The following is a 12,419-nucleotide window of genomic DNA, read 5'->3' on the forward strand; positions in this document are numbered from 1 at the left end:
CATGTACACTCCCAGGATATTTTGCCACGATGTTGCTGAACAATCCTTGGTGATCGACTGTGGCCTGCACGTTGATTGAATGTGTGTGCTTCCTGTTGCGGTAGAGGTGTTCTGTTACAGCAGGTGGCACAAGGCGTACGTGTGTGCAGTCGATTGCACCAAGGACGTGTGGGAAGCCACTGATGGCGTAGAACCCCTGTTTAGTTTCCTGCTGCTTCTGCAGTGTGTTAGGGAAGCAGATGTGGCGCGGTGTCAGGCGAATGATGGCATCCAGGACTTTTGGCAGGAATGCGGAGAATGATGGTTGTGATATTCCACCAACCAGGGCACCAGTTGTCTGAAACGAGCCACTTGCCAGCAGGTGAAGTACGGCAAGCAGCTTTGTTTCTGTTGGTATGGTGTGGGTGTCACCAAAGTGGAGGCCAACTGCTGTTCAATATTTCTCAGCAGCTGCTGAATGGCCTGCCAGTTCAACCGGTACCTCTGTATGATGTCGTGTTCCCTGAGGCCATGCAGGGTTGTTCTTGGGCAGAATATCCTCTCCTGCCTTCTGCGCTGCCTTTGTGGTCCCTGCTGTTGTTGTTGTAGCTGCTGTTGTTGCTGCAGGGCTCTGCGTCTACGTGCACGCTGAATAACAATCACCTCCATGTCTCCCTGTTGCTGCTCTGCTGCTCTGCTGCTCTGTTGTTTGTTCTGTGTGTTCTGATTAAATACAGGTGTGTTTGCCCCATTTTAATGCCTGCCCTGACCCAGGCGTTAAATTTTGGCGCACATCGGGCTTTGCGTAATTTTTTTGCTCCGCCTACCGGCCGAGAGTCCTTTTTGCCCGTAAGCATAAATACGACGCACGGCTGTGTGCGTCGTTTTTTGGACGGGAACGCCTACCCTGCATGTCATTAACGCAGGGCGGGTTGCCGCTTCCAGAAAATGGCGCACACTGCGTTTTTTTCTCGTGCGCAGCCTCGGGCGTTAGGGTTTAAATATGGGGCAACGTTTGCGCTGATTGTGCGTCAAAATTTTTGACGCACATTCGGCGCAAACGGAGTATAAATATGCCCCTTAATGAATAGGGCAAGCACTTTTGAACATGATCTGTTTACTGACTGGGAGCCAGTGAAGGAAGTTATGGTAGGCAGACACCTGGTCAAATATTTACAAATTGAAACTACACAAGATTGTAATCACTTTGAGGGTCTTTGAGGTTGACAGGCAGAGTTGCCAAAGTTGTGAAATGACGATATAAAAGTGTTACTTGCAGCAACTTTATGTGAAAAGAGAGGAATCAAAAAAATCATCCTTAAACCTCTTAACTGAAAAGACAGAATTTAAAAGAATTTGGGCAGCCATGTCTAAGTATAGGATGAACTCCAGGTTACAGGCTAAATTGACCTGATTTGTTTGTGGGGGTGGAGAAGTGAGCCATAAAGAATGGTTCCACCTAATTTTGTGGAAAGTACATAGGATTCCTATTTTTCCTGGACTTAATTTTTGGAGGTTAACTCACATCCAAATTTTGGTTGTCTGGGTTGTTGTTAAAATGGAAAGTAGGCCAAATCTATCAATTAATCAATCAATCAATCAATCTGGACTTGTAGAGCATAGGTAATCATCAGTGAGGGTATCCAGACCCTGAAAAACTTGCTGCTTCAGAAGTGTTCAGTTGAACAGCCAAGCCTTGAATCTTTTCCTAAATTTCAGCATAGAGGATAAGGTCCAGAGGTGGAAAGGGAGGTTGTTCCAGGACTTTTCAGCGAGATAGGATAAGGATGCATTCGCCAGTGTTGCTTCAGCAGATGCAGGGGGTGCAAAGGAAAGGAAGGCAGAGCAGAGGTGTCTGGAGGGTTGGTGGAAGTTCAGGCGGTACCTGATGTATGTTGGTCCTTGACCGTGAAGGGCTTTGTAGGTGTGGACCAGCATCTTGACTGGACATCTCCTCTGAATATTGAGCCAGTGGAGCTTCTTGAAGTGTGGTGGTGATTGGGTACGTTTAAGGAGGCCAAACATGAGTCTGGCCTCTGAATTCTGTATGGTCGGAAGTCTCTTCAGGAGGTGCTTTATAATTTCTATGAAGAGTGCATTGCCATAGTCCAGCTGGCTGGTGACTTGGGCTTGAGTGACGGCTTGAGTGAAGGTGCATTAGTTGTTGATGGGGAGCCATTTGAAGATCTTATGGAACACGCGAAGAGTGCGGAAGGAAGCAGAGGGGACTGTGTTGGTCTGGTTTTTCATAGTGAGCTTGCTGTCCAGGTTAATGCCAAGGTTGCGGGCATGGTCTGTCAGAATGGGTGAGGGTCCTAGTTCGGAAGGCCACCCGGAATGGTTCAACAGGGAAGTGTTGTTTCAGAAGATAATCACATCCATTTCATCTATGTTTAGTTGTAGGCAGTCATCATTCAGTCGATGATGTCCCTCATGCACCTGTGGAAGTTGGCCATCATGGAGAAGGGGTCTTCTGATAGTAAGAGGATGAGCTGGTTGTTGTTGCCGTAGGATATGATATTTAGTCCACTGGTTCTGACGCTGTTAGCCAAGGGAGCCATGTTGTTGTTGTAGGAGGCTGGCCTGGTTTGTAGTGGGTACTTTTTGGTATTTACACCTTATACCAGGTCCAGTTATCCCTTATTAGTGAAGTAGTAGTCTTCTAACAGCTTAGGCTGATAGAGGTAGCTATAGCAGAGCAGCTTAGGCTGAACTAGGAGACATGCAAAGCTCCTGCAATACCACTTATAGTTATACAGTATTTATACACAAGTAAAGACAATACACAGTGTTACCAAAAATGAAGGTATTTATTTGGGCGACACAGTACCCAAAATATCTCAGAGACAATACTCCTTCTGGAGGTAAGTATTATATACAATATATACACTAGACACCAAAATTAGACAAGTAAATAGTCATAGAACAATGCAAACAGTAGGAAATCCTATAGAATGAGAAGGGAGAAAATAGGTCTGGGGCAACACAAACCATATACTAAAAAAGTGGAATGTGAATCACGAATTCCCCCTTAGACAAGTGTAGTGTGTGCAGAATCGCTGGGAGAGCAAGAATACAGTAAAAGTGAATTACCACACCCCAGAGCCCAGAAAAGCAGGAATAAAGTACTGCAAGTTTTCTTAGGACACACTACACCTTGTTTTGGGGATTTTGCAGTAGCCAACCAAGTCTGCAAAGAACAACTGCTTGATTATTGGACTTGAAGACCTGCAAAGGAAGGGGACCACGTCCAGAAGTCAAAAGAAGTTCCAGGAAGGACAGGAGCCCCTGTCACCCCAGAAGAGGGTGCAAAAGAAGAGACCATGGTTAGTCAAAGGCTGCAGACATGCACCCTAGGAAGATGTCAGCGGGTTCCTGCATGATGTGAATGATGTCCCACGGCGTAAAGATCGTTGCAGGTGAGATTTTGAGTTGGAAGGCACCAACAAGCCTTGGCTATGACAAAAGTGTGTTTTTTGTCAAAATGGTGCTGGATGACCCAGGAGGGACCTGCAGGCCTCAACTGTATGTGAGGAGGAAGATGGGGCTCTCAGCACTTTAGAGAGCCCTCAGGATGCCAGCCAGCACCACCAGAAGCTGCAGGATCTGGGTTCAAAGGAAGTGCAAAATGCCATTGATGCAGCACAACAAAAGAAGGTCCCACACCGCAGGAGAACAACTCAGCAAGTTGGGTATCACAGGGTGGAGTGCCGGTGACCTGGGCCAGGCTGTGCACAAAGGAATTTTGCAAAGAGTGCACAGAGGCCTCAGGAGGTGAAAAAGACACAATACACAGGGGTACCATTGTTCTTGGGGAAGGCAAGGTCTTACCTCTTCCAAATTGTGTCAGCAGGACCTGAGGACAGTCTATGTTGATGATGTCCACCCTCTGTGTCTGTAGGAGAAAGTTTGTTGCCTTGAGTGGAGTCCCAGAGTACCGGTCATCGCCTTGGAAGGTGCCTGCTTGGAGCAGGGGAGTGACTCCATCACTCCACGGGAGATTTCTTCAGTCCTTCTGGTGCAGGATGAAGACAAGGAGTCCCCAGAGCGTGCACACCACGGAAACTGTTGTAGTTGCTGACTTGGAGGTGAGGTCGCAGAAGAAAAGTGTTTCTTGTAGACACTTTGTTGAAGTTACAGCGTTTCTCGGAGCAAACTGCAGTTGATCCGAGGTCAGAAGAGTCTGAAGTTGTTGCAGAGGATTGCTGAAGGAAACTTGCAAGCAGAATCTGAAGAGAACCCACAGGAGAGACCCTAAAAGCCCTGAGAGGGGGATTGGCTATCTTATCAGATATGGACCTATCAGGAGGGGTCTCTGACGTCACCTGCTGGCACTGGCCACTAAGAGTCCTCCAGAGTGCCCCACACCTTGCAAAGCAAGATGTCTGAAGTCTGGAACACCCTAGAGGAGCTCTGGGAACCACCCCTGGGGTGGTGATGGACATGGGGAGTGGTCACTCCCCTTTCCTTTGTCCAGTTTCCCACCAGAGCAGAGGAGAAGGGGTTCCTGAACCGGTGTATACTGGTTTATGCAAGGAGCCTTCAAAGTGTTTCCAGAGGCTGGTGGAGGCTACCCCTCCCCAGCCTGTAACACCCATTTACAAAGGGAGAGGGTGTAACTCCCTGCTCTCAGAGGAAATGCTTTGTTTTGCCTTCCTAGGACTGGGCTGCCCAGACCCCAGGAGGGCAGAACCCTGTCTGTGAGGTGGCAGCAGCTGTAGCTGCAGTGCAAGCCTCAGAGAGCTGGTTTGGCAGTACTGGGGGTTCTTGGTGGAGCCCCCAAGATGCATGGAATTGGCTCCCCAATACCAAATTTGGAATGGGGGGACTATTCTATGATCTCAGACATGTTGTATGGCCATAATCGGAGTTACCATTGTGAAGCTACAGATAGGTATTGACCTATATGTAGTGCACGCATGTAATGGCCTCCCTGCACTCACAAAGTCTGGGGAAATGGCCCTGAACTATGTGGGGCACCTTTGCTAGTGCAAGGGTGCCCTCACACTTAGCAACATTGCACTTAACCTTCAGCAAGTAAATGTTAGACATATAGGTGACTTAGAAGTTACGTAAGTGCAGTGAAAATTGCTGCGAAATAGTGTGTGCACTATTTCACGCAGGCAGCAATGGCAGTCCTGTGTAAGGGTTTTTCTGAGCTCCCTATGGTTGGCAAAATAAATGCTGTAACCCATATGGATGTCCTTGAACCCCAATGCCTTGGGAACCGAGGTACCCTATATTTGGTAGGTAGGTATTTGACCTATATGTAGTGCACGCGTGTAATGGTGTCCCCGCACTCACAAAGTCAGGGTAATTTTCCCTGAACAATGTGGGGGTACCTTGGCTAGTGCCAGGGTGCCCACACACTGAGTAACTTTGCACCTAACCTTCACCAAGTGAGGGTTACAAATATAGGTGACTTATAAGTTACTTATGTGCAGTGAAAAATGGCTGTGAAATAACGTGGATGTTATTTCACTCAGGCTGCAGTGGCAGTCCTGTGTAAGACTTGTCTGAGTTCCCTATGGGTGGCAAAAGAAGTGCTGCAGCCCATAGGGATCTCCTGGAACCCCAATGCCCTGGGTACCTAGGCACCATATACTAGGGATTTATAAGGGGGATCCAGTATGCCAATTGAAATTGGTAAATATAGTCACTGGTCTACAGTGACAAATTGTAAAGCAGAGACCTCATAAGCACTGAGGTTCTGGTTAGCAGAGCCTCAGTGACACAGTTGGGCACTACACAGGCATACATATTAGGCCACAAACTATGAGCACTTGGGTCCCAGCTAGCAGAGTCCCAGTGAGACAGGCAAAATATACTGACATATAGGTTTTTATCTATGAGCACTTTGGTCCTGGCTAGCAGGATCCCAGTGACACAGTAAAAAACACACTGACACCACTCACAAATAGGCCAAAAGTGGGGGTAACCATGCTAGAAAGAGGCTACTTTCCTACAGTTGTTGAACAGAGTAGGGCTGATGGACAAGTTTTGATGGACACCGCAGATGATGGTCTTGGGTTTTGAGGTAAAAAGAGGTATGGAGATTCTCTGGGTTCTTCCACTGAGGAAGGAGGCGATCCATGTGAGGGTGTCTCCTTGAATTTGAATGTGGTGAATTCTCTTGATAAGGGTGTGGTGGGATACAATGTCAAATGCTGCTGGGAGGTCAAGGAGGATCATGGCTACTATTTCTCCGCGGTCAAGGAGGGTTCTGATGACGTTGGATGCTGCAATCAGGGCTGTTCCTGTGCTGTAGTTAGTGCGGAATCTGGATTTGGATGTGTCCCATAGTTTGTTGCTTTTCAGGTGTTCTGTGAGTTGGCAGAAGATGCCCTTTTCCAGGACTTTGGTGGGAAAGGGGAGCAGAGAGATGGGATGGTAGTCACTGGGGTTGGCAGACGGTATCTTGAAGAGGGGTTTGACTTCTGTGTGTTTCCATCATTCCGGGAAGGTGGCTGTGGTGATGGATGTGTTGAAAATGGTGGTGAGTTCATTGCTGATCATCTTGCTCCAGAGGTTGTCGATGTGTTGAGGATGGGGGTCTGTTTGTGCTCTTGAGTGGACGGAGTTCATGATAGATGTGGTATCTTGTAGGGTGAGCTGGTTGGTCCCTGTTGATGGGTTCCAGTATGTGGAAGGGGGAGGCTGAGGATGTCAGCAGCAGTGGGTTGGGGTTCGACGTTTTTGTAGATGGTGCAGGTCTTATTGTGGAAGAAGTCCGATAATGTGTTGCAGATTTCCTGTGAAGGGTTAATGATGTTTTTGGTGGATGAGAGGGGTTGGAGAACTCCCTCCCGATTTTGAAGCGCTCTTTGTGGTGATTAGAGCTAGCTTGGATGTGGCATGCAAGGGTGCTTTTTTTAATCACTTTCAGGAGTTGGTCTTCTTGGCTAATGACTGTCTTGAAAGTTGCTCGGTTTGTGGGCTCCATGCTGGTGCACCACTTCCTTTCTACTTACTTGCAGTTGTGTTTAGTAGTTCTCAGTTCCATGGTTTACCAAGTGGTCTGTTTGGAGGATCTCTTGATTTGGTGATTCCACCTCCATGTTTGTTGAGGCAGTCTTGATGTGCTATCTCGTAATAATCAGGCATTGCTGATGCAATGTCAGGTGCGGGTCTGGGGTTGAGCCAGGTCTTGTTGTGTAAGATGACATTGGGGGTGAGTGAGATCATGGTGTTCCAGAGCTTGGTGGCAAAATTGCAGAGTGATTGTCATTAAACAGTAGGCATGTGGTGGACATTGTGTGTGCAGGTCCTCTGGAGAAGAGGCAGTGCTGGTAGGAAAAAATCCTTCCGAGCTTGGGGCCAGGGCTCGGAGCTTGATGGTGGTGTATCTTTGAGTAGCAGTGGACCCAGTGTTCCTAGTGCTGGGCGTGGTAAAGGCATGGACAGGAACAGATGAGCTTGCCTTTGGTATGCCTGCTGCACATGCCCATTGCACTTGCCCACTGCGTGTGACTGCTGAACATCCCCGCTGAGTCCTCCATTAAGTAGATCTTGGAAGAAGGCTTGGTTAGTTCACTTGTGTGTCATCTGCATAGAAATACGTTTTGACGTTGTATTTCTGTAGTAGGAATGCAAGATCGAATTGAAAAATACAAGGTAAATTAGAGAACCTTGAAGCACCCCCAAGTGAGGGGAGTTGTATTAAGATATACAGGATTCCAGCAGCTGGATGGACTGCAATCAGCCAGAAAGAAAGGCAGCTGCCAGCAATCATAGAGCCATCCAGCAAATAGCTGGGAAGCTACTTTAATAAAACAGTAAGGTCATTGGTGCTAAAGGTTATGGTGATGTCCAATACTCACTTTTACTCACATATGAATAGTTAAGCACACATAGGGCACATTTTGAGGTGACATGTTGATCCGTTTCTGCCACTGGATATTCAGGCATACCTTCTGGTGGAAAGATTTAACCAGGTGGTCTATCAACCGCTGTACTGCTGGTCACAGTAGCGATCACCCAAGCCAATTTAATATGGGGTGACCTCACTGTATTTCTCTGTGTAGGACACACAAAGCATGGATGTATTTGGCAAGATGGCAAGAAAAAACTCTGTGGTCATGATGTGCAGAGAGAAAACTCCGTGTATATTTCTGAAACAAAAAGCTTCTGCTTCGGGGGTTTATTTCAAGAAAACTAAAAAGAATGCATATCAGATCTGAACAAACAGGCCATCAGCTCAACATTTCCTCTTCTTTCATTGCATCCATTGCTCTGATGGTCCTCTCTGCCTGTGAGCCAGTGTTCTATCAGGCTGACATGCTGCACACCAAAACATAAATGATGCCCATACTTGTTTGCCACATTCACACGTACAAGCCTTGTCCAGGCTGTGTAAGATGAGTTGGCGGAAAACGTCAATGCAAATGTGGGGAACTCTCACATGAATGTTACATAAGGGCAGATTTATGGAAAGTGGCGCTGCACTGAGTGCAGAGCCACTTTCCCTGCACTCCTTAGCACCCCATACCACCACCATGTGTTCGCCATATTTAAAATATGTCGCACAATGGAGCAAGGCTTTCTTTTAATGTGACTCTGTTGATGTACTCAGCAGGAGTAGCGCCAGACTGTAGAGTACATAGTGGCCCATTCTAAAGAATGGAAGCCCCCTTTTAACGCCAGCTCTAAGCAGGTATTAAAAGTGCAATAAAAAGTGATGAAAGGAAATCTCATAGATCTCCTTGAGCCATTTTTTCAGCGCCCCTAATGAGGGATCGCCCCCTTTGCATACATTATGCCTGGCGCAGGCATAATGTAGCGCAAAGTGTTACAGAGCGGTGCAATGCAGGCATTGCACTACTCTGTAAATATGGCAAGTGGATTATAGCCTTGTTGGGCCACATTAACATTAAAAATAATGACATTAACATGGAGCTAGGGGTCTATAAATATGGCCCACAGTGAGTAGTCACAAATAGGCTTAAATGTATTTCTTAAACTTTTTCAGCACATGTAAATTACTAGCGACAAACTTGAATGTAAGAACTGCTGAAAGTATGAGTATTTGCACCTCTTAACCCAGCTACAATTGATGAGTGGTTTAGTGAGGATAAGCATGCTAGGAAAAGCACTTTGAACTGAAATGAAATCGACTTTTCAAAGTGAAGGTAAAAACAATGAATGTTTACTAACTAAAATCATTGATAATTTAAGCAATACACAAAAATCAAATATGTAGGTTACCAAACCTGGAACACCTAAAACCTCTGCCTGTCTTCTATGACAGGCTTAAGTTGCAAATGTTGGTGTATGTAAGGAATTGGGTTTCTGGTTGGGGGGTAAAACCCTACTCAAGCATCAACCACAATCCTTCACAAGCAACCGCAAATTAAGCTGTGGTGAACCCTGTAGCAGCATGGCACAAAAGCAGTCAGGTTTAATTTAGAGGCAATGTACAAGGTATTTCAGCAGTACTTCAAACAGAAATGATTAGAAACAAAACACAAGAAAAATACCACACCAATTTTGAAAAATAGACTGAATTTAAATACATTTTTTGACTAATGACAATAAATTCAATCAGTGGAACTGGAGATATGCAATGTAAAAACTTTCAGTGGAAATGGCCCCAACTCTGGATATCCAGGACAAAGTTGCAAGTTCAGGCCGACTGCCATGGAGGACAGCTTGGCTACAGGGACTCAGTTAGGCCATCTGAACAAGAGTACCTTAAATTTAAATCCTGGTTGTGAAGAATTGTGGAGTATCATGTCGACGATGCTTTGTACAGCCGAGTTGATGTGAGGTCCTCGTAGAAGATGTGTCACGCAGCACTGTTTTCGAGAAGCTCGGAGGCTGCAATGTGAGGTCTGTCCTTGAGGAGGCCATTGACCAGGAGGCTTGCATTGTGAAGTCCTGCATTTATGATGTGTTGCATACTAGCTAGTTCCAAAGTAGCTGCAGAGCTAGCAGTACAAAGGACTGCATCATTTGTGGCTGCCATTGACATGAGGCTTGGAATACGAGGGCCTGTGTTGGGAATGCATTTTTCAGTGGCTGGTTCCGAAGAAGCTGCAGGGCTTGTCATGCAGAGTCCTCATGCTAGGAAAATCCACGTAACAAAGTAGATGCATCGGTTCTGCTCAAGGTTGCCCTGCGTAGCAGAGAAGATGCATCAGTTCTGCTGGGTCATCATATGGGCTTTCAGAGCACATTCAGGCCCACCTCCAAGGGTTCAAGATGGGGGTGGCACTACATGGCAGAGCAGGACTCAAAGATGGCTGAGTCAAGCTGCTTGGTTCAAGGTTGTGAGATGCTTGTTATTTCCCTGAGCCTTCTGTTCAGGAGGCCAGCTGACTAGCTCTTAGAGTCGCTCTGGGATCCTGTATTTAGAGATGAGTATCCAATCCGTCTCACCCAAGGAAAAGGGCAGTAGGACAACATAACAGGGCAGCATTCCTTCAGAGCAACAGTTCAGCAGAGTAGAAGTCCTTTATGCAACACAGCAATCCTTTGTGCTGGCAGAGTCCAGAAGTGTACTGAAGAATTGGTATGTGAGGTCCAATATTTATACCTGGTGGCCATTTTGAAGTGGGAGAAGCTTTCAGAGCATTCCATCCCTCAGAGATGTATGGAATTTCCTGCCTCTGCCATGGTCCCAGATTGTCTTGAGTCACAATAGACTAGTAGCAAACTCCTTTGTGAGAGTGCTCAGTGCTCCTTTGTGATGTGCAATTGTAGTAGGTAGCAGCTCCTCCTTCTTATTAATTTAGAGTGGCCCACCCTTCCCTTTGTCTCACTGTCTGGGAGCAATACACAACACCAACTGCCAAGTACACCTAGTCATGTGACCCAGGATCAGGCTGTGGACACTAAGGAGGAGGTGTTAATCTGTCCCAAAAGTGACTGTAAAGTGACGGATATACCACCAGCCGTATTACGAGTCCATTACATCCTATGGTACTCGTAATACGGCTGGTGGTATATCCGTCACTTTTGGGACAGATTAACACCTCCTCCAAAGTTGTAATAACCCCCTAAATGTTTGGGCCAAGAAAATGTCAATTTTCTACAAGTGGCATTTTCAGAAATGTGAAAAATCTGACTTCACTATGAAAAAATGTCATATAATTATGATTCTTTAGACACCAAACTAGGCCTGTCTACCTGCTCCCAATTGGAAGTTACAACTGATTAACTGTAGTAAGGTAATTCAAATGTTATCCAATGGGAGAGGCAAGCCTTGCAGCAGAGAAAAAAATAAGGCTTTTTTACTACTAGTACATGTAAAACATAAAAGTATATCTCCTACTTTTCAAATACCCTGTAGCCCGCCTGCTGGACTGTTCAGGGCATACCTTAGCGGTGACATACATATTAAAAAAGAGGGTTTGGGTCTGGCAGAAGGTTTAACTTGCTAGGTTGAAATAGCAGTGTAAAAACTCCACACACAAGCTGCAACGGCTGGCCTGAGGCACGTTTAGACAACTACTTAAGTAAGTGGCGTGATCTTTGCTGCAGGCGTACTAGCAGCATTTAATTTCCAAGCTCTGGGCACATGTAGTACAACTTTACTAGGGATTCATAAGTAAATTAAATGTGCCAGTTGGGTGTAAGCCAATTCTACCATGTATAAAGGAGAGAGCACAAGCATTAAAAACTGGTTAGCAGTGGTAAAGTGTGGAGTCCTAAAAGCCAACAAAACAGGTCCAGAAAACAGGAAGATGGATGAAAAAAAGTTTGAGCATGACCCCGCTGAAAGGGTCAAGTCTAGCAGTGTACAAATATCTTATGAATAAATCAAACAGGTGCAACTCACACTAATGCAAGTGTATTATTTATGCATGGCATATACTCCAGATGTTTTGTAATTTGAGTATTCCATACTTTAAAGTATCTATTTAAGAGAGAAGCAGTTGCTTTTAACCTCCCCATTCCTCATGCTAGACATGTTATTGTGTGATCATAGTGCAAGTAGGGTCTCACAATTGTTCACATAGAGTGTTTGTATGGTCCTAACATCTACTGAGCACAGGTGAGTTACGGTCCATTGTTACATCCCACTGAGAACAGGTCTGCATTTTCTTGACAAATCTAGGGGACAATTACTAAAAAAATTATTTTAATTTGCTAATAGGGGGCCAATTACATTTTTTTTTATTTTTGTCCATGTCAACCATGTACATTAGAATTGCTTATCCTCAGTCTGTTACTTCCAGAGTAGACAGTTAACACCACAACCAACCTTTGTAAAAATATAGGCATTCAGTCTGTTAATTAGCACATCATTAACATAATTTGTTAGTGATTGATGACTATGAAAGAAACTTAGATATTATGCAGCCCACAGTGAGGTGTTTGATCCTGAATTTTAAAAGTTGGTTCTCTCTTAAATGCCTGACAGTATGCGTCAGATTGTTTCGAATTCACTTTCTTAAATGTCAGATTATGGTGCCGTTTTGAAAGCTGCACAAAACCAA

Source organism: Pleurodeles waltl, chromosome 5 (assembly GCF_031143425.1).
Source record: "Pleurodeles waltl isolate 20211129_DDA chromosome 5, aPleWal1.hap1.20221129, whole genome shotgun sequence".
Classification (NCBI taxonomy): Eukaryota; Metazoa; Chordata; class Amphibia; order Caudata; family Salamandridae; genus Pleurodeles; species Pleurodeles waltl.